The following is a 26,747-nucleotide window of genomic DNA, read 5'->3' as shown; positions in this document are numbered from 1 at the left end:
TCCTATGACTAGTTCTTGTGCCTATCATTAAGTCTTTGACTTCACTGAGCCAAGGGGTAGAGAAAAGGCAGAGCAGAAGCATGTGGGAGGCAAGAGGGAAAGTGCAAACACTGTAGGGAAACTCAAGGGCAGGAACTTGTGAATCAGGATTCAACATGGAATTCTATAAAAGTAGGGTAGATGAGGAGATATGGGTGAGTAGGCGAAGATGGGTTTGTTGATAATATGATTTCTCGCTAAACCAGGTTATATATAAAACTATGTTGGACTTCTTACAAAATGTGCAATAAATAGTGGTGTTTGTATCTAAGTTTTAGTTTCATGTCAGATTTGATACGAACTGAAATGATGGACATTAAATCTTAATCCACCTAATAGATATTTATACTGTGCCCACCAAGTGCCAGGCACTACGCTAGGAGACTTTGTAATTATTAAAGTTACTGAAATTAAAAAAAAAAAAAAAAGCAAATGGGATCTTGGAAGAGCAATGAGAAATGACATGGGGTGGAGGCATACTATTTGGTTTTACTTAAAAAAATTAAGCAAATGTGATTGTGTATACAAAATGATGTTAAGGCATATAAAATGATGTTATAGTATACAGATAGTTAAAAGGTTACTCTAGTGAAGCAAATTAACATATCCACCATATTATATAGTTACCCATTTGTTTTTGTGACAAAGGCAGCTAAAAATCTCATTTTTCATTAATTTCATGTACAGTACAATTTTATAACGATAGTCCTCATTTGGTACCTTAGATCTCTAGACTCTTCTTCATCCTACCTATCTGCTACCCTTTATCCCTCCGCCCCAACCCCAGTAATAACCACTGTTTTGCTCTCTGTCTCTTTTAGATGGCTGCTTTTTTAGATAAATGGATCAGGGAAGGCCTCTGACAAGGAGACATGTGACAGATCTAAATAGACACAGAGCTGATGGGGTAAGGGACTCAGTGAAAACAAATCCAAAGAGCCCTGGGGGCTGAAAGTGCTTCCTGGGGCTGGAGCCCCCTGTAGGCAGCCCTCTGCAACAATACTCTGCAGGTGAGGAAACCTGTCCAGGCGCTGAAAGCTGTCCCATGCAACTTGTACAGCTGTGAACAGAGACAGGATTGGGAACTCATAAAAGAAATTACCCCCAGTCAGTGAAAGAATTCCCAGAGGGTGCCTGAACCAGAGAGACTGAAACAGGCACAAAGAACATTTCACTTGTGAACCACTCAGCCTCTGGATCCCAAGGTGAGGGGAAAAAAAATCCCATAATAGCTGGCAACCCCATAAGAGTCATTGTGAAGATACTGACTGCAGCCAAGCAAGCGCATCTGCACTTCAGGGTGGACCCCTGGTGATTCACCTCCGTAATGCTGCAGGTGAGAACTGTGGAGGGTTAGTCCCTATGCCATAAAAGTGCATTTTTCTGGAAGCCCCAGAGAGCTATCAACCCAGCAGAGATAGAAGCTCCACAGCAATAGGAGGAGCTGACCAATTCTCAGATACCCACCAACAAAGTTCCAGAACCTTCCACCAACAAAGTTCCAAAACCTCACACCAACAAAGTTCCAAAACCTCCCAAAGTCCAAACCCCAGAGACTGGAAACTCCAATCTAGAACTCTGCATCACCCTTGCTGCAGGATTACACATTCCCTCAGCACTGCTCAGTCTATTCCACCCAATCCCCAACTGATGGTTGGGTGAGAAAGAAGAACAGGGGCCAAAAATACAGAACCAAAAATATAAAGACTGAAGGTCCATCCCTGCCAACAGATTTGACCACCACTGTAGAAACAAACCCACCATCTCTCATTAAGATTTTTTCTTTTTTCTTTTCTTTCTTTTTTCTTCTTTTGGCCTTCATTTCCCCTCTTTTAAAATTTTAACTTGTTTTCAGTTTTTTCAAACATCATTTCATCATTTTGTATCCTTCACTTTTTTCATCATGCATAATTTTGAGTGTATATGAGTGTGCATGGGTGGTTCTGTATGCTTTCACTGCACGGATAGGTTAGAATATATATGTGTATATATTCATATAACTTTACTTACATATTAATAGCGCTCTCCTGCATGTGTTCATTATTTAGCATAGATTAGATTAGATTTAGGAGGGATGCCTTTATACCACTGTTTGACTCTTAAATTTACTGGTTCTTTCATGCCTAGGTTCTAGGTCCTCCTAGCTCCCGTTCTTCATTCTCTTCCCCCAGTATCAGAAAAACTTCCCTGTTCTCTCTGCCTCTTTTTTTTTCCCATTACTTTCAGTTAACTTATTCCTTCTTTACAACTGACACCTGCTCCCTATTTCCTGCCTCTCCTCCAATCACTGTTTCAAACACTTCAAACTTTCTCTTGCCTTCCAACCCTATTTCCCCTTTCTTGAGAAATTGTAATCCCACTAAATAATAGAAATTATATAGATTATGCAATTCCTACCCCATTCCAATTGTGATTACTAATACAGTTAACAACATAGTAGGCACCTGCTGTTGAACACCTCATCTTGTTCACATTTTCTTATTATTGGTTCTGTTGTTCATTGCTAACCCCACCATATAGGTGTTACAGATGTCAAAGTAGATAGTTGACACTGGACATTTATCTTAAGACTTTACATCTGTTGCGGACATTAGGGCTATTCCTGGCTCCACGATCCCTCTAAGAGTGGCTTGAAAGAGATTGGTACACTTCAAGGTCACAGAGTAGAAATCCTGCTGCCAAGAAATACATCTCAACCAAACTACAGTGAATCTCGTTTCCCACACAATCTGAGCCTTAACATTATTACAACTCAAAAAATTGAGACAAAACACCAAACCCAAAACCAGGAACAATCATAGAGGGACTTCAGGTTCCACCCCTTGACATTTATTCACCTATCAAAAACAAGAGTCCCAGAACAAATAAGATCATTTCACACAAAAGGATATATGCAAAAAATAGGAAGGGTAATCCATATCAATTGATGCACAAGTCCAAGACCTCTGAAAACACGAGGAAACCCTAATGTTACATGTAACTGAAACAATAAAAGTGAACGAATATGAGGAATCAGGCAAACAAATCTGCTCCCCAAATTCACAATTTTCCAAAAAGGATTCCACTGTTATTGAAATGGATGAAATTCCAGAAGATTATTAAAAAAATTACCATTGGAATGTTTGATGAACTAAAGAACTAAGGAGTAGATTAAGAAAGCAGATATAGGAGATGAAAGATTACTTCAATAGAAACAGTGAAAAGAAACCAATCAGAACACCTAAATATGAAAGACACAATCACCCAAATTAAAAATTAATTTGAAAGCATCACCAACACTTGAAGACAGAACTTCAGACCTTGAAGACAGAACATCAGGACTTAAAGACAGGATATATGAACTTGAGTACTCAGACTACAACACAGGGGAAAAAAGATAGGACATGATCAGAATATGTAAGAACTCTGGGATAACATCAAGAGACCAAACCTGAGAATCACTGGAATAGAAGAGAACAAGGAGATACAAGCTAAAGGCATTAAGAACATTTTCAATGATATAATTATGGAAAATTTTTTCTATATCAGAAATAAGATACACATACAGGAATCTTAAATTACCTCCAAATAGACCTATCCAAATGAGAAGCTCTCCAAGACTCATCATAATAAAAATACATAACATGGAAAACAAATAATGAATATAATAAAAGCTGCAAGAGAGAAACATCAGATTACATTTAGAGGCAAACCAATAAGGCTCACAGCTGATTTCTTAATTCAGACCCCAAAATCAAGGAGAACCTAGAATGAGATGTGCTAAGCTCTAAAAGAAAACAACTGCCAGTCAAGGTTACCATACCCTGCAAAGTTCGGTTTCAAATTCAAGGAGAAAAATAAAAACTTTCTGTGACAAGAATAAACTGAAAGAATCCTTAACCACCAAGCCATTACTATAAAGAATACTCCAAGATAAACTGCACACAGAGAAACTCAAAAACAAATTCCAAAGCTCCCAAATAGAGGAAGATCAAATAGAAGAGTAATTCACTAAATGAGAAACAAGACAGTATTAAATATAGCAAAATATCCAAATGGCAGGAAACCACAAACATATATCCATACTAACATTAAATGTTAATAGTCTTAAAAAGACATATTAACAGAATGGATAAAAAAGCAAGAGAGTCATGGGCAAAGATCCACAGGCTGAAGGTAAAGGGATAGAAAAGAATGTTCCTCAGAAATGGACTCTGAAAGAAGCAGGAGTACCTATTCTCATATCTGACAAAACATATTTCAAGCAAAAATTAATGAAAAGAGGCAAAGGAAACTACATCCCGATAAAGAAAATAATTCAACAAGAAGATATAACAATAGTAAATATTCATGCCCCAGATGTAATTACACCAAATTACACTAAAAAATACTCCATGACATTAAGTCTCAAATAGACTCCAACAGAACAATACTGGGTAACTTCAATACACTGGTATTACTAACAGGTCATCAAAATACAAATATCAATAAAGATATGTGAAATCTAGATAAAAGCATGAATTGAATGGTTCTAACAGACATCTACAGACTATTTCACCTCTAAACACCTAAATTTACCTTCTTATTAGCAACTCATGGAACTTATTCCAAAATATACCATATTCTAGGTCACAAAATAAATTTTGGCAAATACAAAAGAAATCAATATAATCCTATGTATCCTAATAGATCATAACGGAATGAAGCTAGAAATTAACAGCACAAAAAATAATAGAAACCACATAAACACATGAAAATTGAACAAAACTCAAATGAAGAATGAATCACCAATCAACAAATGGGCTAAGGAAATGAACGGACACTTCACAGAAGAAGATCTACAAACAATCAACAGATATATAAAAAAATGCTCAACATCTCTAGTAATAAGAGACATGCAAATCAAAACCACTCTAAGATTCCATCTCACCCCAATTAGAATGGCGATTATCAAGAATACAAGCAACAACAGATGTTGGCGAGGATGTGGGGAAAAAGGTACACTCATACATTGCTGGTGGGGTTGCAAATTAGTGCAGCCACTCTGGAAAGCAGTGTGGAGATTCCTTAGAAAACTTGGAATGGAACCACCATTTGACCCAGCTATCCCACTCCTCAGCCTATCAGCATACTACAGAGATGCAACCACATCAATTTTCATAGCTGCTCAATTCACAATAGCCAGATTGTGGAACCAACTGAGATGCCCTTCAATTGATGAATGGATAAAGATACTGTGAGATATATAAATATATATACACACACATACACACACACATAATGGAGTATTACTCAGTCATAAAGAATAATAAAATTATGGCATTTTCAGGCAAATGGATGAAATTGGAGAATACCATGCTAAGTGAGATAAACCAATCTCAAAAATCCAAAGGACGAATGGTCTCTCTGATCAGTGGATGATGACACGTAATGGGGGGTGGGAAGGAGGTCAGAATGGAGGAAAGAGGAAATGTATAGAGGGAAAAGAGGGATGGGAGGGGTGGAGGGGGAAGGAAAAAATAACAGAATGAATCAAACACTATTATCCTATGTAAAAGTGTGACTACACAAATGGTATGCCTTTACTTCATGTACAGAGAAACAGTATGTATCCCATTTGTGTAGAATAAAAATAAATTTTATAAAAGAATGAATCAAAGAAGAAATGAGAATAGAAATTAAGAAATTCTTAGAAACAAACAAGAACAGAAATGCATCATTATCAAAATCTCTGGGACAGTATGACAAGTGTCATAAGAGGAAAATTTATAGCACTAAGTGCCTACATTAAATAACTAGAGAGATCTCAAATGAATAAACTTAAGTTTTCAAGACCTTGGCAAAAGAACAAACTAATTCCAAAATCAATACAAGATAGGAAATAATTAAGATCAGAACTGAAATTAATGCAATTTAGAATTTTTTCCATTTCTTTATTTGTTCTAATTCGTTACCTTGACACTAGAATGCACTTTGATACATCATATATAGATGGAATGTAATTTCTCATTCTTCTGGTTGTACATGATATAGAATCCCACCAGTCGTATAGTCATACGTGTATACAGGGTAATAATATCTGATAAATTCTACTATTCTTCCTACCCTCACACCCCCTCCTCTCCCTTCACTCCACTCTACCTAATCTAAAGTATCTCTATTTTTCCCTGGTACCCACCCCCATTGTGAATTAGCATCTGCATTTTAGAGAAAACATTCATCCTTTGGTTTTGGGGGATTGGCTTATTTCATTTACCATGATATTCTCTAGCTCCATTCATTTAGCAGCAAATGCCATAATTCATAATTTAATTCTTATTTAAGACTGAGTAATATAGTAATATTCCATTATATATATTATATATATAAATATAAATATATATATTTATATATATATATATATTTGATCCATTCATCTATTAAAGGGCATCTAGGTTGATTCCATAGCTTAGCTATTGTGAATTGAGCTGCTATAAACATTGATGTGGTTGCATCACTGCAGTATGCATATTTTAAGTCTTTGGGGTATAGATGGAAAAGTGGGATAGCTGGGTGAAATGGTGGTTCCATTCTAAGTTTTCTAAGGAATCTCCACACTGCTTTCCATAATGGTTGCACCAATTTGCAGCCCCACAAGCAATATATGAGTGTATCTTTTTCCCCACCTCCTTGCCAACATTTATTGTTGCTTGTATTCTTGATCATTGCCATTCTGACTAGAGTGAGATGAAATCTCAGTGTACTTTTAATTTGCATTTCTCTAATTGCTAGAGATAAAGAACCTTTTCTCGTGTGTTTGTTGATCAATTGTATTCTTCTTCTGTGGTGTGTCTGCTCAGTTCCTTAGCCCATTTATTGATTGGGTTATTTGTTTTTTTGGTGTTGAGTTTTTTATATATTCAGGGAATTAATGCTCTATCTGAGGTGCATATGGTAAAGATTGTCTCCCATTCTATAGGCTTTCTCTTCTCATTATTGTTTCCCTTGTTGAGAAGAGGTTTTTAGATTGAATCAATCCCATTTATTAATTCTTAGTTTTACTTCTCGTGCTTTAGGAGTCTTATTAAGGAACTTAGATTCTAAGCCAACATGGTGAAGATTTGGGCCTACTTTTTCTTTTATTAAGTACAGGGTCTCTATTCTAGTGCCTGTCTTTGATCTACTTTGAGTTGAGTTTCATGCCAGGTGGAGAGAGAGGAGTTTAATTTCATTTTGTTACATGTGACTTTCCAAATTTCCCAGCATCATTTGTTGAAAAGGCCATCTTTTCTCCAGTGAATATTTTTGCAAACTTTGTCTAGATTAACCATATTTATGTGGGATAACTGTATGTATGTGGGTTTGTCTCTGTGACTTCTCTTTTGTACCATTGGTCAACATGTCTGTTTTGGTGCCAATACCATGCTAGTTTTGTTACTATGACTCTATAATATAGTATAAGGTCTTATATTATGATGCCTCCTGCTTTACTCCTCTTGCTAAGAATGCTTTGGCTATTCTGGGTCTCTTATTTTTCCAAATGAATTTTATGATTGCCTTTTCTAGTTCTATGAAGAATATCATTGGGATTTTAATAGGAATTTTATTAAGTCTGTATAATGCTTTTGGTAGTATGACCCTTTTGACTCTATTAAATCTGCCTTTCCAGGAGTATGGAAGGTCTTTCCATCTTTGAAGGACTTCTTTGATTTCTTCCTTTAGTGTTCTGAAGTTTTCATCGTAGAGGTCTTTCACCTCTTTTGTTAGATTGATTTCCAAGTTTTTTTTGTTTTTTTTTTTTTTGAGACTATCATGAATTGGATAGTTTTTCTAATTTCTCTTTCAGTAGATTCATCACTGATGTATAGGAACACATTTGATTTATGGGTGTTGATTTTATATCCTGCTACATTGCTGAATTCATTTATTCTACAAGCTTTCTGGTGGAATTTTCTGGATGTTCTAGAAATAGAATCATGTCATCAACAAATAGTGATAGTTTGAGTTCTTCTTTTCCTATTCCTATCGTTTTCTTTCTCCTGTGTAATTGCTCTGGCTAGAGTTTCAAGGACAATGTTAAATAGAAGTGGTGAAAGAGGGAATCCTTTTCTTGTTCTGGTTTTGAGAGGAAATGCTTTCAATTTTTCTCCATTTAGAATGATGTTGGAGTGCAGGCCATGTAGCCCAACGCGTAGAATGATGTTGGCCTTGGCTTTAGCATATATAGCTTTTACGATACTGAGGTATGTTCCTACTATCCCTAGTTTTTCTAGTATTCTGAACATGAAGAGGTGCTGTATTTTGTCAAATGCTTTTTTGCATGTATTGAGATGATCATATGATTCTCATTTTTAAATTTATGGATGTGATGAGTTACGTTTATTGATTTCTGTATGTTGAACCAAACTTGCATCCCCGGGATGAACCCCACTTGATCATGGTGAATTATCTTTTTAATATGTTTTTGTATGCATTTTGCCAGAATTTTTTTTTGTACCAGTTTAAACCAAGGGGTGCTTAACCACTGAGCAATATTCCCAGCCCTTTTTTGTATTCTATTTAGAGACAAGGTTTCACTGAGTTGCTTAGGGCCTTGCTAAGTTGCTGAGGCTGTCTTTGAACTCATGATCCTCCTGCCTCAGCCTACCAAGCTATTGGGATTACAGACATGCACCACCACACTTAGCTATGATTTGCCAGAATTTTATTGAGAATTTTTGCATCTATGTTCATGAGGAATATTGGTCTCAAGTTTTCTTTTCTTGATGTGTCTTTGTCTGGTTTTGGTATCAGGGTGATACTAAACTCATACCAAGAGTTTTGAAGGGTTCCCTTCTTTTCTATTTCATGGAATACTTTAAGGAATATTGGTGTTAATTCTTCTATTAATACCAATAGTGTATTGATTGGTAAACGTTTGATGGTGTTTTCTGTTTCATTATTCGAAATTCATCTGTTTAAATTATGTATGTCCTCCAGATTCATTTTGGATAGGTCATATGTCTCTAGAAATTTGTCAATGTCTTCAAGGTTTTCTATTTTATTCAAGTATAAATTTTCAAAATAGTTTCTAATTATCTTCTATATTTCAGTCATGTCTGATGTGGTATTTCCTTTTTCATCACATATTTTAGTAATTTGAGTTTTCTCTCTTTTTCTCTTCACCGGCATGGGTAGGGGTTTACCAATTTTATTTTTTCAAAGAACCAATTTTTGGTCAATTGTTTGAATTGTTTCTTTTGTTTCAATTTCATTTATTTTAGCTCTGATTTTAATTGTTTCCTGTCTTCTGTTTTTACTGTTGATTTGTTCTTCTTTTTCTAGGGCTTTAAGATATAATGTTAGGTCATTTATTTGTTGACTTCTTATTATTTTAATGAATGAGCTAAATGCAATAAACTTTCCTCTCAGCACTGCCTTCCTAGTGTCCCGGTGATTTTGATATGTTGTATCACTATTCTCATTTCCCTCTAAGTATTTTTTAATTTCTTCCTTGATTTCTTCCACTGTCCATTCATCATTTAATGTTGTATTATTTAGTCTCCAGGTCTTAGAGTAGTTTCTATTTTTTATTTTATTATTGATTTCTAATTTCATTCCATTATGATCTGATAGAATGCAGGGTATTATCTCCTTTTCTTGTATATACTAAGAGTTTTCCTTTGTGGTATAAGATAGGGTCTATTTTAGGAAAGGATCCATGTGCTGCAGAGAAGAAAGTGTATTCACTTGTTGATGGATGAAATATTCTATATATTTCTGTTAAATCTAAATTATTGATTGTATTATTTAGTTCTGTGATTTCTTTATTTAGTTTTCATTTGGAAGATCTGTCCAATAGTGACAGAGGTGTGTTAAAGCCACCTAGTATTATTGTTCTGTTGTCTCTTTGATTCTTGAAATTGAGAAGGGTTTGTCTGATATACATAGATGCTACATTGTTTGGGAAATAAATAAAATTGTTATGTCTTTCTGATGTATAATTCCCTTAAGCAGTATGAAATATCCTTCTTTATCCCTTCTGATTAATTTGACTTTAAAGTTCACTTTATCTAATATGAAGATGGAAACCCCTGCTTATTTATGTAGTCCATGTGAGGAATATGTTTTTCCCCATCCTTTCACCTTCAGTCTGTGGATGTCTTTGCCTATGAGGTGAGTCTCTTAGAGACAGCATATTGCTGGGTCTTGTTTTATAATCCAATCTGCAAGTCTGTGTCTTTAGAATGATGAGTTTAGACCATTAACATTCAAGGTTATTATTGAGATATGTTTTGTATTCTTGGCCATTTTAGTTTATTTATGGTTTTTAATTTGACTTAGTTTCTCCTTTGATTGACTTTCCCTTAATGTATTTCCTCCCTTGCTGATTTTCACTTTTTTTTCCACTTCATCCTCATGAAATATTTCGTTGAGAATGTTCTGTAGTGTAGGCTTTCTAATTGTAAATTCTTTTAATTTTTATCATGGAAGGTTTTTATTTTATCTTCAAATCTGAAGCTTAATTTTGCTAGATATAAAATTCTTGGTTGGCATCCATTTTCTTTCAGAGCTTGATATATATTATTCCAGGATCTCCTAGCTTTGAGAGTCTGGTTTGAGAAATGTGTTGAGATTCAAGTTGGTTTTCCCCTATATGTAATTTGATATTTTTTTTCTCTCACAGTCTTTAAGAGTTTATCCTTATTCTGTATGTTAGTCATTCTCATTTTAATGTGTCTCGGTGAGTGTGGGTCTGCTGTAATTTTGTACATTTAGGATACTGTGAACCTCTTGTATTTGATTTTACATTTCATTCTTTAGGTTTGGGAAATTTTCGATATTATGCCATTGAAAAGATTGTGCATTCCTTTAGTGCTTTCATCTATCCCAATAACTCTTACATTTGGTCTTTTCATGTTATCCCATAATTCTTGGAAGTTCTGTTCATGGTTTCTTATCATTTTCTCAGCATGGTCAACTTTATTTTCAAGATTATATATTTTGTAATCATTGCCTGACGTTCTGTCTTCTATGTGGTCTAGTCTGTTGGTGATACTTACCATTGAATTTATAATTTGGTTTATGATTCCTTCATTTCAAGGATTTCTGCTTGTTTTATTTTTCCAGAATCTCTGCCTCTTTACTAAAGTGATCTTTCACTTCCTCAATTTTTTCTTTGATTTCACTCTTTATACTATTCTTTACTTTGCAGATCAGTTTATGTACATTCTAAACTCCTTCTCTGACATTTCTTCTACTGTGTTGTCAGTGGATTCTGTTATTGGAGCATCTTGGTTTGTTTGGGCTGCTTTGTTCCCTTGTTTTCATCTTGTTTGTGTGTTTACCACCTAGCAGTGTGGATCTGAGGCAGTACAGATTCTACCCTGTAGACTTAGAGTGTCCCTGGAGGTTTTTAATACCTCACCTGTAAGGGGGAAGACCAATATCAACAGCACCCAATGTGAACAATATAGAGCCTTAAACCTACTAGATCCTATTAAGATGTTTACTTTTTTTAATTAAACAGAAATAATGAGTTCAATTATTGTCTATAATATATACAGTAAATTTGCTAAAAGGTTACAATTTCAAATGGTGGGTAAAGAGAGAACAGAAGTGGTATAGGACGTGATGTCTATGAGGGAGGAGGAGAAAAGCTAGAAGTAAAAACCTATAGGAGTGGAAGAGGAATTGATAGAGATTGGACATTAGCAGGAGAAAAGATAGAAAGAGAATCCAGGAAAACAGACAAGCAAGAGGAAAAATATATACAAAGAAAAAATTAAAAATATAAGAATATACAACAAAGCTGCAAAATATCATTCATATATCAAAGTCTTCAATAAACTGATGCATGAAAAATACCTGGTTTCAAATATAGTAGAAAGTTAGGAAGAAGAAGAAGAAGAAGAAGAAGAGGAGGAGGAGGAGGAGGAAGACGACTAATTCCAAAATCAGTACAAAATAGGAAATATTTAAGATCAGAACTGAAATTAATGAAATCTAGAATTTAAAAAAAGGATCAATGCAATGAATATTTCATTCTTCAAAAACATAAATAACAAACCCTTAGCTAAACTAACCGAGAGAGAGAAGCTCCAAATCAATAAAATTAGAGATGAAAAGGAAGGATCAGGGTTGGGGAGATAGCTCAGTTGGTAGAGTGCTTGCCTTGCAAGCACAAGGCCCTGGGTTCAATCCCCAGCACTGCAATAAAAAAAAAAAAAAGCATTGACACATTTCTAGACACATATGACCTGCCCAAATTGAAACAGGAAGGTACAGAAAACCTAAACAGACCAATATCAAACAACGAAATTGAAACGGCAATTAAAAACCTTCCCAAAAAAGAAAAAAGCCCAGGAACAAATGAATTCTCAACTGAGTTCTCCAGACTTTTAAAGAACTATCACTAGTCTTATTCAAATTATTCCATGAAATTGAAAGTGAGGGAGTACTCCCAGATACATTCTTTGAAACCAGTATAACCCTGATACCAAAACCAAAGCACATCAAGGAAAAAAAAAAAAAAACAAAACTACAGACCAATATCCTTGATAAACATAGATGCAAAAATCCTTAATAAAATATTCACAAACCATGTTCAAAAACACATCAAGAAGTTAATATACCATGATCAAGTGAATTTCATTCCAGAGATGCAAGGTTGGTTCAACATATAAAAATCAATAAATGTAATTCACCACTTAAACAGAATTAAGGACAGAAATCACAAGATCTTCTCAAGAGAACTTTAATAAAAGGTCTCTGATAAAATTCAGCACCCATTCATGTTAAAAACACTAAAGAAGTTAGGAATGGATGGAATTTACCCCAACATCATAAAGCAAATCCAAAGCCACCAACATATTGAATGGAGAAAAACTGAAAGCATTCCTCTAAAATCAGGAACAAGATAAGGTCATCCACTCTCATCACTCCCATTCAATGTAGACCTAAAAACATTAGCAGAGTGATCAGGCAGAGAAGAAATAAAAGGGATACAAATAAGAAAAGAAAAAAATCAAACTATCTGTTTGTTGATGACATGATCCCAGAAGACATCTAGAGCTTATAAATGACTTCAGCAAAATTAAGATACAAGATTGACACCCACAAATTACTATCTTTCCTATACTCCAACAGTGATTCAGTCAAGAAAGAAATCAGGAAAACCATTTCACTCACAATAATCTCAGAAAAAAAAAAAAAAAAGGAAAGAAAAACTTGGGAATTAATCTAACCAAGGAGCTCTAAAAGAGCTCTACAACGAAAATGATAGAACACAGGAAAAAAATTGAAGAAGACCTCAGAAGATGGAAAGACCTACCATGTTCTTGAATAGGCAGATTAACATTGTCAAAATAGCCAGATTTTCATATATATGTTGATTGATTGTATATCTTCTTCTGTGAAGTATCTGCTCAGTTCCTTAGCCCATTTATTGACTGGGTTATTTGGTATTTGGTGTTAAGCTTTTTGAGTTCTTTATATATCCTGGAGATTAGTGCTGTACCTGATGTGCATGTGATAAAGATATTCTCCTACTCTGTAGGCTCTCTCTTCACGTTATTGACTGTTTCCTTTGCTGAGAAGAAGCTTTTTAGTTTGAATCCATCCCACTTGTTGATTCTTGATTTTATTTCTTGCACTTTAGGACTTCTTGTTAAGGAAGTCAGGTCCTAAGATGACAGGATGATTTGGGCCTGCTTTTTCTTCTGTTAGGCACAAGGTCTCTGGTCTAATTCTTAGGTCCTTGATCCAGTTTGAGTTGAGTTTTGTACAACATGAGAGGTAGGGATTTAATGTCATTTTTTTGCATATGGATTTCTAGTTTTCCCAGTGCCATTTGTTAAAGAGGTTATCTTTTTTCCAATGTATGTTTTTGGCACCTTTGTCTAATATGAGATAACTGTATTCATGTGGGTTTGTCTCTTTGTCTTCTATTCTGTACCATTGGCCTACCTGTCTATTTTGATGCCAAAATATTTTGGCTATTTTGTTACTATAACTCTGCAGTATAAACTCTGGTATTGTGATGCCTCCTGCTTCACTCTTCTTGCTAAGGATTGTTTTGGCTACTCTATGTCTCTTATTTTTCCAAATGAATTTCACAATTGCTTTCTCTATTTCCATTAGAAAAGATATTGGGATTTCAATTGAATTGCATTGAATCTGTATAATGCTGGGCTATTTTAGTAGTAGGGCTATTTTGACAATATTAAGTCTGCAGTAATTAGAGAAATGCAAATCAAAACTAAGATATCACCTCACTCCAGTTAGAATGGCAGTAATCAAGAATACAAGCAACGATAAGTGTTGGCGAGGATGTGGTAGGAAAAGTACATTGCTGGTAGGACTGCAAATTAGTGCAATCACTCTGAAAAACAGTATGGAGATTCTTTAGAAAATTTGGAATGGAACAACCATTTTACCCAGCTCCTTGGTCTATACCCAAAAGACTTAAAATCTGCATATTACAGTGATGCAACCACATCAATGTTTATAGCAGCTCAGTTCACAATAGTTAAGCTATGGAACCAACCTAGATGCCCTTCAACAGATGAATGGATCAAGAAATTGTGATATATATATATATATGAATATTATTCAACCTTAAAGGAGAATAAAATCATGGCATTTGCAGGTAAATGGATGGAGTTGGAAAAGATCATGCTAAGCGAAATAATTTAATCCCCAAAAACCAAAGGCCAAATGTTTTCTCTGATATGTGAATCCTGATCCATAATGGTGGTTGGGGAGGGATGAATGGAGAAACTTTGGATTGGGCAGAGGGGAGTGGAAAAGATGGTAGAATGAGATTGACATCATTACCCTAGGTACTTGCATGATCACAAAATGGTATTACTCTACATCATGTACAACCAGAGAAAGGAATAGTTATGCTCCATTGGTGTACAATGAATCAAAATGCATTCTGCTGTCACGTATAACTAATTAGAACAAATAAAAAATCAAAAAAATAAAGTAAAATATAAGCATTAAAAGGCCAAATTACTAAAAATAATATATTCAATGCAATACCCATCAAAATATCAATTACATTCTTCAAAGTATTAGGAAAGAATAATCCTTAAATTCATTTGGAAGAATAAGAGACCCAAAATAGCCAAAGCAATACTGAGCTAGAAAAATGACGCAGGGGACATCACAACACCTGATCTGAAATTTTACTACAGAGCTATAGTAACAAAACAGTATAGTTTTGGCATCAAAATAGACTCAAAGACCATAGCTTAATGGAACAGAATAAAAGACACAAGGACAAACCCACATACCTACAGCCATCTATTATTTGATTAAGGTGCAAAAATTATTTTGGAAAAAAGACACATCTAAACAAATAGTACTGGGAAAGCTGGATAGCTATAGGCAGAAAAATGAAATTAGATCCCTATCTTGCCCTGAACAAAAGTCAATCAAAATGGACTAAAGTCATAGAAGGTAGACCAGAAACCCTGTAAGTGCTAGAATAAAACTCAAGGGTCAACACTCCACTATACATTGTAATTATTTATTAGATATTATTGGATTACTTTTTAAAACTTCAGTATCCACCTTTCCACCTAGCATGTAAAAGAAGTTTTTCTTTGTCCAGGATAGCAGAGGGATTAGAGTTCATTGTAATTAATTCCAATATAATGGATGAAATACAGAATTTTATTGTACCTTTAGTTTGCATTGCCCAGACTATTAATGAACTTGAACACCTCTTCATTTATTTATTAATCAATTTGGACTCTCTTCTATAATTTGTATTTTAAGAAATTAATTATTTTCCTTGCCTTTTTTATTATTAACTTGTATGTCTTTTTCTTATTCATTTATATATTATAGAATTTATAATATTCAATCTCATGTGGTTTGCAAATGTTTTTTCCCCCTCTCTTATTTGTCTTTTGATATTGTGTGTGGAATCATTTAAAATTCTAAATGGTTCTCTAACACTTCTTTTATAACCAACACTGCCTTTTGTTTTATAGCTTTAGAGATTCCTATTTTGCTTAAGGATTCTCTTCATTTTATTTTTCGAATTACTTTAGCATTTGAATCTTTAATTAATCTGGAATTTATCTTCGTATTTGGTGTGGGATGAGGTTGGATGGTTTCTCATTTTTTTCCTCAAAATGATTAGTCAATGGTGCCAGAAAAAAATTAAACTTGATCAAATTTTATTTTAGAGGAGGAAATACAAAATAAGTCATTCTTTCTCCTATTTCCATTTTGCCACATGTCAGTTTCACACGGACACCTGTATCTTTCTATGGATTCTACCCTGATCTATTTGTCTGTGCTAGTTTAATTAAAGTTCATAAGTTTTAAGGATAGTAAGGCATAGCAGGAACGTTGTACTCTGCCTCAAACATTCAAACATTCTATTTTCTCTTTTGTCTCTTGGGTACTTATTGTTCCACATAAATATCTAATTATTTCACATAGTTCACAAAGTAAAATAAATAAAATAACCTCTCCTGTACAAAGCAAACACAACCCTCTAGGATTCTACCTAAATTGCATTGTATTATATTATTATTTAGGGGAGACACATTGCTGCCTTCCTGATATTAAATCTTCCCATCTCAATAAAAGTTGCTTATTTGCTGAACAGCTATTATAGTACATGCTGTTGCTTCAAGCTGATCAGGTCTCAAGGAGAACTCCCCAGTTGGGTCTGGATGATTCTATAGTATTGATTAAAAATCACTAAAATAAAAGTAAAAATTATTGGAGAAAATCTTCCATTTTAGCATCCTTCTCTTTTTTCTAGATAAACACGGGTTTCTCCTCAGTATGTGCCCCCTTTATCATCCTAAAGAGCAAGAAATTCCCTTCCTACTGGAAACCTAGTGGTCAAGGGCCTGGGAGTTTAATTCTGCTGGCTTCCTAGGGACAGCTGTACCGTTGCCCCAGGCTCGACTCTGCTGTGCCTTCTCCAGGCTTCTGAGGGAAGGTGCCTGCAAGTTTCTATGATGCCCATCTCCTTCACCTGCCAAGTCACCTGCCAGTGGCCTGGCAGCTCTGTTTTCCGGCCAATGTATTCTGTAGACCAGAGACCTTGTGCCATTGCAGAGGCAATAGGAACAACCTGGCATTACTGAGCCGTTGTCCTTGGCATAACCCCAGGATGCACTTGCACGTGTTTCCTTTCCCCTTGGATCAGGCCTGTTTGCTGTTTTGCTTTTGTGTTGCTTTTTACCCTTTCTCAACCCACAACATAACTCCTGACCACATGGTTTTCTTTGCTGTCAGGAAAGCAGCCCAGATGTACGGCTGCTCTGTTAAGCCAGTCTTGGCATGAAGGATTGGAAGAAAGACCAGCAAACAGGCTGAGCAAAGCCTGTGCAAAGATTGTCCCGACCCAAGGGCACAGTGACCCTCAATTCACTGCTCACATTGTGCTGGGGGCTCTAGGAAGAATGGGCAAAGGAGAGATTTGCCTAAGTCTCTATCCTTGTCTGTATAGCTCTTTGTATGGAGATTTTCTTTTTTCTTTTTTTAATTTTCTCCATCTGTTACCAAACAATCAGCTTGGGTCAAGATTCAGTGGTTAGTTCCTTGTTCCTTTTGAAGGTTGACATTTTCCAACATCTGCAGCCTGGATACTGAGCATAAATAAATGCTTGTCAATTCACTCAGGGAAAAGATTCTACTTTTCTCTTGTGACCTGTGTCTAGGACATGTGACAGAGCCTGAGCTGTCTGTCATAAGCAGTCTCCCACTTCTCAGGCCTGCTGTACCGTCAGGATGCTTGCAAAAGACCTTTATTGGATATAATGGTTAATAAAAAAGTTATCACTTGGTATCACAAGTTGAGGCTACACTTTCTGTGCATATTTTTGAATAATATCTGAAAAAGTATCTTCCCTTGGAAAAACTAGAATGTCTTTATAAAAATAGGCCTGTTCTAATGTCAATTTTCTGCCTGAATAAAAGTGAATGAATATTAAACATTGCTGCAGGCAGTCTTGTCTTTGGAATTAAAGAGTCTCTGCTATAATAAATAATTTTGTAAAAACACAAATTTCGAATAAGCAATGCTAAGCACCCCCCCACACTTTTTTTTGGTAAATGTATTTTCAGTCTGGAGTACATACATTTACAGAGTAATGTGTGAACATGAAACGTTGGTTTTAGAATAAGTCTCATATATTTTGAAAAAGCGGTACAGCCACCTACCTGTTATAAAGTGGTCCAGTGGCTAAATGGAGAATAGATGACTCTTCCCAGTGGGAAGATGGCATATGTCTTGGAGGAAAAGTGAGTCACATTCTGCACTACTAAATTGTTATTCACTTGAATAACATATTAGGTCTGTGCTGAGGGAAATGTGATGTGTCCTGTAAAAGGAGCTGTAGACTCAAATCAGCTGACTTGGTTTCAAGTGGGTGGTCAGGCTGCTACCTGCTAGCTGTGTGACCTCGAACAATTTATTTATGCGCAATGAACCTCACTTTTATCGACCACGAAAGGGAAACATTAGACTAGATGGAGTTCTAAACCGCGTTACTGCACATGCTGGCATGTCTCACTGGGTTGTGAGGTAAGTAATTGATTGCTGCTAGAAATAAAGTCCTGACGTTTGCAAACAATTTATGGTTGGAGCGCAGATAAGTTTAGCCCGTGATGTCACTTTCACCAATTCACCTTCAGAGATGGTTTCTAGCGGGGGAGAGGAGAGTGACTTATGGTTACCATGCTGGTTGCGACATCAAATTACGTTTAGTATAAACAGAAAAAGGGGGGGTTCATGATTAATGTTCTTTATAAATGAATGTCACTGCTGCCAAGAACTGCAAATGACCAATTTCATTATTTAAGTGCCTATAAAATGTTTTCATGGCTACCATTGTCAGTACATTTCTGGTCATTTGCCTTCCTTCCTAACAAATGGCTTTTGTCAATATTTTGTTGATGTCTTGGCATATCCTGAAGATAGAAATGCAATCTTAAATATGGCCCAGAGTACATGAACTGCTGGGCTGGTTTCCCCTAGCATTTCTCCTGGCTATCCATCCTCTCTGCAATAACAAATGAGGATTCTCACACATCCGGCCTGAGTGGCTAAGGGGCTGGATAATGACAATATCTAGAGGCAGAAAAGTGTTCAGAGGCAGAATGTGTCTGCCTTGTTTCTGCTATTCTTCTGATTCTGTTTTTCTTGCTCGCTGCTTAGCCTTGGAAATTGTGATTTCCTGGGGTTTGAGTATTCTACATTTCAAATTCTGTATTTTTATATTCTAGACCTTCTTTGCCTCAAGGCATCTTAATAAAGGTATAAAATATTGTCAAATCATAATGAATCCCCATCTTCTGTTCCTCCCACCAAACACACACACACTTAAAGATACACCAACAAGACATTGCAGGTCACAACAGTCAGGGGAGTGAGGACTGAGCCCATCTCTGGTTAGGGTTTACTTATTGCTCATTCTGTGCAGGGGGAGGTGCTATATTTTGCATACATTAATTCACTTAATTCTCATAACAACTCTATGAGGTAGGTAATATTAACATATTTTTTGTAAGTGAGAATGCTGAAGCTCAAAGAAATGAAATACCTTGCCCAACTAGCAGCATTTTGCTGAGATTCACACTCAGGTTGTCTGGCTCCAAAATCAAGGCTCTTGACCAGTCTTCTGTGCTGTATCATCAGTATTCAAAGTTAATTGAGCTTATGACAGCTACTTTCACATAACTATTCTCTGAAGTAGCTTTTATTATCCCAGTGGCATATTTGAGGAAGCCAGGAATCAGTGAAATTAAGTACATGACTAAGATCACATGGCTGGATTTGTTGGGGAGGTGGGGAGAAAGAGAATGGGGATTTAATCCAGAAGCACCCTACTTATGAGCTACATTCCCAGACCTGGTTTTCATTTTTATTTTGAGACAGGGTCTCACTAAGTTGACTAGACTGGCCTTGAACTTGCAATCTTCCTTCTTCAGCCTCCCAAATAGCCGGGATTACAGGTGTGCACCCCCATGCCTGGCACATGGCTGGAAATGTTGATGGGCAGTGAAGGAATTTCTTTGACTTAAAAACTATGTACTTTCCTCAGTTATATATTATTTTCTGTATAATCGAAAAATTGGATGTAAATGAATATGAAACACTCCTGGAATTTTTTTCCTGAGATTATTTGTCCTATTTGGAGTTTCGTGTATATCGTGGACTCCTCTTCTAGTCATTGATTATTATCTTTGTAATTTCACCAAGCTCCAGGATTTTTGGATATTGCAGAAGACTTACTCTGCGGCTTGGAGCACACATTCCAAAGAAGAAGGACTGCGCATCTCTGGCTTCCCTAGTCCCCCTCAGGCGCTGATAGGCTGTTAGTTCTCGGGCTCCGCCCCTTTGGTCCTTAGCCAATCAGAACAAAGCTCGACAGTGTACTTGGTCTTTCTGCCCGCTTGCAGTTGGTTAGCAGAGCTGGATTTGCTTACCTAAGGCAGCTCTCTGAGCCGCAGCTTCTTTTTTCTCCACCCCCAGTTATGACCCAGCACAGAATGGAGGTTCTGCCCTAGTTCCCAATTTTAGGCAGCCTTTAATGACTGGGATTTTGCTTGCTCTTTGATCACTGAAAAGCTATCGGTACAGTTTCGCTCCCCTCCTTTGAACATGAGTCTGTCACTTATCCTCAATCATTGGCTAGGATTAACCCAAGCACCTTCTCCTTCCACCCCCATCCTCTAAAACTAATCCCTTACAATTCAGCATGACTTTCAAAGTATAGGGATTTGAACAATGTCGATTAACACTCTTCAGTGGTGGGGATTTTCAAGCCTCTAGTCCTAACCTTACACTGATGCCAAGACTCAGTAACTACTCGGCAGAACCAGTAGCAGTCAGAACCCCTGCTAATAGCGTAGGGAGCAGTGGTACAACATCACATGTCACCAACATGCTAGGCTCTGTGCTAGGCCTCAGTGATCAATAACAGTGCATCTTGCATCATGTCCACAGTTTATTTGTGCCAGCAGAGACGCATTCCTCTCAATTTCTTTTTTTTTTTTTTTTTTTTCCCAGCTTTTCTGAGCTGGTCAACTGACCTCTGTGCTTAGGAATCCTTACATAATGTGTTTTCCCACCTGAGAACAAGCAAACAAAAAACAACTACCAAAGCTTAACTCAGAAGATACTGTATTTGTGTTCAGAAATTGTTGGAACAGCAAGGTGAGATCAGGTAGCCTGGAAAATGCAAGGTGAGCATAGGAAAGTGAACGTTGCCACCTTCTAGAAGAAAAAAGGCTTCACGGATGCAGAAGAAAGGAAAGGATTGCTCCTGGGATGGACCTTGATAGGACACGTTGATTTCGAAGCCCTGAGGGGAAATGTGAGATGGAAGACATCTCATTCCCAACTTTTAGAAGAAAAAGTTTGCTTTTAACTTCCCAAAAGCAAAGGAAGCCGCAGGGACTGAGTGTGCCAATTGCATCTTGGGGACTTTCTCCCCAAAGACTGCATCATGCTAGCCTTGCCAAGACTGCACAGAGCTTCATTTACCACCGTGAAAATATCTTCACTGGCTGGTGTTCACATTAAGGCAAACAATTAACAAGTTAATTAATTGTGTTTTTTCCTTGCTTTTCTGCTTTCCGAACCGCTTTTCCTTGAATAGTAGCCAAAGCACTTTCCTGTGCTCACCGAGCTTGCTTCCAGGGTTCACAGTGCAAGGTTTGCAAAAATATAACGTTTCAGGAAAGCAAGCCAACAAAGGGTTTAATTTCTAATGACAGCACTCAGTGGAAGATCTTTATACATTTATAGACATTTAATTTTTAGAATAGAAACAGAAATGGAGCTATATTTTCTATTGTTCTTCCCGGAGTTTGTCATTAATTGACATTCAGTATTCACCACGGAACACTCTAACAGTAAGTAGTTGCTCACCCATTTAGAAGTCAGGTTTCCTGTATTTTCAGAATGATTTAAACTGGAAATAGGCAAGTAAACAGCTTGAAATGAAGTACCAGTAAGTGACAAAAGTCTGTTAAAACAGCCATGCACTTTACTCAATTAGAAATGTGGACGCCCTCCTGCCCCCAGCCTTAGAAAGTATATAAAAACTAAAAATCAAATTAGAATCAGGATATTGTGACAGTGAAACTGGGGCTCAGAACAACATAGGATGGGGACAATAATCTGGGGCCATTACATGTAGATGCGGATAATTTTCCATACCTTAATATCCTTTCTGAGTACCACAGCTCTTACATATTTGCTATTCATACTTTTAACCCATGTTCTCAAAAATAAAATCAAACTGTTTAGTATATACTAAAAAAAGTCATGATTAATGTTCTTTATAAACAAGTCAATTGACATGACGATTTTATGAATGATGACAAAGGAATGCAATTTATCTAAAAAATGAGTTTATGTGTAATATTTCTTCTGCAAAGATGCCAGGTGAGGCATTACTATTTATCATTGAACATGTTGCATCCTACCTTAGTTATAAGTTAGACTATGCACTCCCTATTTTAAGATGGGAAAATGAGTCAGTAAGGTGAATGGACTAATACTATATTTGAGTTTCCCAGGGCCAATTCAAGACACCATGACCTCTTCTGTTACTGATCGTGTCCCCTGCAAGATTGGTTGAAGGAAAAACAAGGAGAGCCTTGTTGCTCCCATCCCCTAGGTCCTCTGAACTCTCTCTCTCTCTCTCCCTCTCCCTCTCCCCTCTCCCCCCAAAAAGAAAGCACTCTTCACTTTAGGTAAGTGCAGATTTAAAAACTTCAAGATTCCACTTTTATAAGAAAACATGAGCACACAAGCAGTATGACCATAAGGCCCCTGGATGTGGATGGACAGGGGACACTTAGTAGATTTTGCATCCCAATAGCAGTAAACCAGCATCACGCCTGTCTCTGATTGAGCATTTGACCTGTACCAAGCACTGCACTTTATGAGATAAACTTATGTAATATGCACTTTATACATGGTAAGGACATATGCAGGCTTTGTGAGATGATTTCTATAGTTCACACTATTAACATTAACCAAGTCATGCTTTGTTTTTACCCTGACATACGCATGTCATGGTTACTTATGACACCTCATGCCCCCAGTTTCCACTATTCTGTGGTGAGTCATTGTAGATTTGCCTAATTATCCATTCTTGAAAGGTATGCGGTTCACCTCTTGATTGTTACACATTTTGTATTTTCTGAGCAAAGATATCTCTTCCTTTTATTTCTATTCTATGTCCTGCCCACCCCCCACTCTCTCTCTCTCTCTCTCATCAGGGTATTTCCTTTCAAGAATTAGTGAATTCACAAAGTCAAATGACCAGAATCTGGGTTCTTCCACTAACTAGCTCTTAGACCTTTACTTGTTCACTTACCATCCCTGGACTTCAGATTCCTTACCACTTTAGCAAAGGGGTCTTCCTAAGCTCTCTAATATGCCTTCTACCTCTGATTCCACAATCTTTACTCTTATCTCTTTAATCTAGAACAATGCCATAATTAGCTATCTAATCATTTGGAGGTTTTTTTTTTTTTTTTTTTTTTTTTTTTTTTTAAATACAGGATGCTGGTCTCCCTTTCTAGACCAATTAAATGTAGGGGTAAAATACAAACATACTTTTAAAAACTCTCTAATTGATTCTAATGTGCACCCAGAGTCAAGAATAACTAGTTTTCAGTAAAGCATCCTGATTTTATCTTTGGCATCTCTACTGGTCACTGTTGCTTGTAATCAGAAACAAGGAAGAGAGGGAAATGTTATAGAGACAAAGGAGCAAGAAGACAGGAGTCTAATAAGAGGAAGCTAGCCAATAGCAGAGGAGATATCATTGCTTTGGGGGATCTTTATAAGGGGCCATTATTTTCTAAGTGCAGAACATAACCCTTCCCGGGGTTGGCTGTTTTAGTTTCAGGATATTGAAGTAAAAGAGTGACTGGTCCCCATTTCAGCCACTGTTTCAAGTTTTTCAAATAAGATTTTTCCCATGAAAATTTCCCTCTAGTTTTATAAGGATCAGCAGTGAATGTCCAGTATGTGCTACGACTGTGCTTTGAGATCGCTCTTGCCGCTTGGATCTCTTCCCCAAACACCGGCCACACTAGCTTCTGCTGTAATTCTGGTCAAGCGTCCCACCGCGCATGCTCTCCCCTCTCACGTTCTGCTTCCTTGGAAAGCCAGCTTGCTGTAGTTGAATTAGAATCTACAATTCAGTGCTTTTTATCCTTGACTATGAAAATTTTACATTTCTTCCAATAGAAAGGAAAAGGTTCGATTTAAAGCAATATATGCTTAGTACTAAGACTCATGAAATTCTACAGCTGTGTTTGATGACAGCAGTGAGCGATGAGTTACAACAGGTTAGGTCTGGGGTGAGAGGCAGCCAGGGTAGTAGAAAGGACACTGCCTTATGGGTCCCTCAAGATGGAAATGAACTTCACTCTGTGGCTAAGGGATTTGAGCCTGCCAACTGCTTTTTAACCTTTAAATATTCTCCATTTTAAAAAGTGTGGACTGAGAGTGTGACAAGATTGTCTCCCGGGCGCCTTTATGCAATCAGCTATTACAGTCCTAAGCTCTTGTGCTGCTACTGCTTTTCCTTTGGCTGACAAATGGACTTGTCTGGTCCGTTTTCCTCTTTACACAGTACTGAAGTTTCTAAGACTTTGACAAGGTGTCCTCCTCTAAGGCAGAGTGCCCTGGCCTTCTCGTAGCGGAATGAGCCCAAAGGACCTAAGATGCTCCAGCCATGGGGTCCCATCCTATTTAATCATTGTCTTTAATTTCGCATAGGCTTTCACATCTACAGAAAAAAAATGGTTTTTATCCTGATATATGAACACTTATTTCTTCTTTTTAACCTTTCCAGAACTATTCCCTCGGATCCTCAGTTTAACGTCTTCTATCCACAAGCACAGCTCTTTCCGCAGCAAGAAATATTGAATATGGGGTGAGTGAGACAACTCTGTGATTGACATGTCTGTCCTAACAGTGCGTCTGCTTCTGTATCTTGGGAAGTTAATATATTTTTGCTTTAAGTAATTACAGTTTCCCTATGAGAATATTCAAACGTTTCAGCGGGCCATGTATCTTTTGCTGTGTCAGATATGCACAATCGTGTCTTTAAAAATCAGGAGGCTAATTCTCTTTGATAGCTTCTGAATAAATGTTCACTCTCACAAGCTTTAGCGTTAGATATAAATTGACACAAATATAAAGCAGGCTTTTAAAATCTATCATCGTAGTTGGCTAGCATCTGTTTTGTCATCTACCAAATAAATGCGGGTATATAAAAGATTCATCTTGTGGTGCCGATGCTCATGATGGAGGGGTTTATGGACACAGTGAAAATCTTGATTTGCAGTCACATAAAGACATTGGTTTTCCACTGTTTCTTGTCAAGCTCCTGCAGAGCCTCCACGGGAACCAGATTGCCCGGGGCACACGGTTCAGCTGCACCAACAGCCAGTGCAGAGAAGTTACCAGGTAACACAGATGCATGTTGTCACAGTAAAGAGGCACAAATGCCCTCTGCTTTTATTTTTTTCTGTGTCTTTTTTCCTGGCAGAAAGACTCTGAAACAAAAAGACCAACTTAGACGAGACATTGAGTCGGATCATGGCAAGAGAAAATGATGTATTTATTGAAGTAACACGCTGGTTCATTTTGTAATTATGGGGGTAGGCATACGTACACATCAAAATGATTTGTTCTGTTTTGCTTTAACTGTACTGTCAAACCAGTGGGTAGCATCAAATAGTGTTATTCCAATTACAGTTTTTGTTATTTCTTCCTTCTTACTCAAAATGATCACATTTTTTTTCTTTTGGTTTACTTAACGTAATTTTATTTCCAGAGGGATTTATAGGCTAGGATATAAAAGAGTCTATCATTCAGTCAGCCAATACTTAGTGAATGTATACTCTGTTCATGCCCTAGGCTCTGTCTCAGATGCAAGGCTCTCTTGAGCCTGCATTCTAAGGGGGAGGCAGAACTAATGAACAATAAGTGAAACTATAATGTGTCAGATAAATGCGGTGTAAAGTAAAGCTGAGCTGGAGCTGAGGCACGTGGTGATGAGGTGCTGTTTTAAAGAGTCAGAGAATGTCTAAGTGGATAATATTTGGGCAATTAATTGATAGATGTAAGGAGCAAACATTACATCTGTCTTGGGAAAAATGATGGAGGTTTTGGTGGTAAGACAGATGCTAGGCAGTGACAGGTTCTCTATTTTGGAGGTAGAAATGACCAGATTTCTTTCCAGATGGGATGTGGGGCACGAGTGGAAAATGATCAGGATGATTCCAAAGTCTTTGAGCAACTAAAGGATGGAGCTGTCATTGACTGGCACTAACCAGACTGCAAAACTGAGTTTGGACAGGGTGGAATTAGGGTTTTTGTCTTAGGGCTGTGAAGTTTGGAATATTTATTAGACATCTGGATGTAGAACTCAAGTAGGCAGTTGTATATTCAAGCCTGGAGCTCAGAGGCAGGATCTGTGATAAAAACATACATTTCAAGATGCTGGTTCTTAGATGGTGGTCATGGTGGTCTTTACTGCTGCCCACCTTCTCTTTGGGAATTTTAAATATGGTGGCTCCCTGGCTTTTGTATTAAAAAAAAAAAAATCTGCCTGGATGATTCTTATGTATAATGTAGATTTAATACATAGCATATGACTATGGCTAGAGATGAGCAGAAGTCTTAAGAGAATATCCAGGGCATTCTAGAGATCAAAGAGTTGAGGGAAAACCAACAAGAGGAGTTAATAGGA

General features: G+C 36.9%; 1 protein-coding gene across 1 annotated transcript in view; it reads left to right on the top strand.

Annotated features, from left to right (window-relative positions):
- KIAA1217 overlaps window positions 1-26,747 on the top strand; it is a 796,647-nt gene that overhangs the window by 158,208 nt on the left and 611,692 nt on the right. Inside the window, exons 2-3 of the mRNA XM_079106261.1 lie at window positions 24,843-24,923; window positions 25,377-25,459. The gene's annotated coding sequence lies outside the window, so the exon portion shown is untranslated. The remainder of the gene's footprint in view (window positions 1-24,842; window positions 24,924-25,376; window positions 25,460-26,747) is intronic.

The sequence above is a fragment of the Sciurus vulgaris genome, assembly GCF_902686455.1.
Source record: "Sciurus vulgaris genome assembly, chromosome: 12".
Taxonomy (NCBI): Eukaryota; Metazoa; Chordata; class Mammalia; order Rodentia; family Sciuridae; genus Sciurus; species Sciurus vulgaris.
Note: the sequence above shows the minus strand (reverse complement) of the source record. Positions and strands in the feature narration are given on the sequence as shown.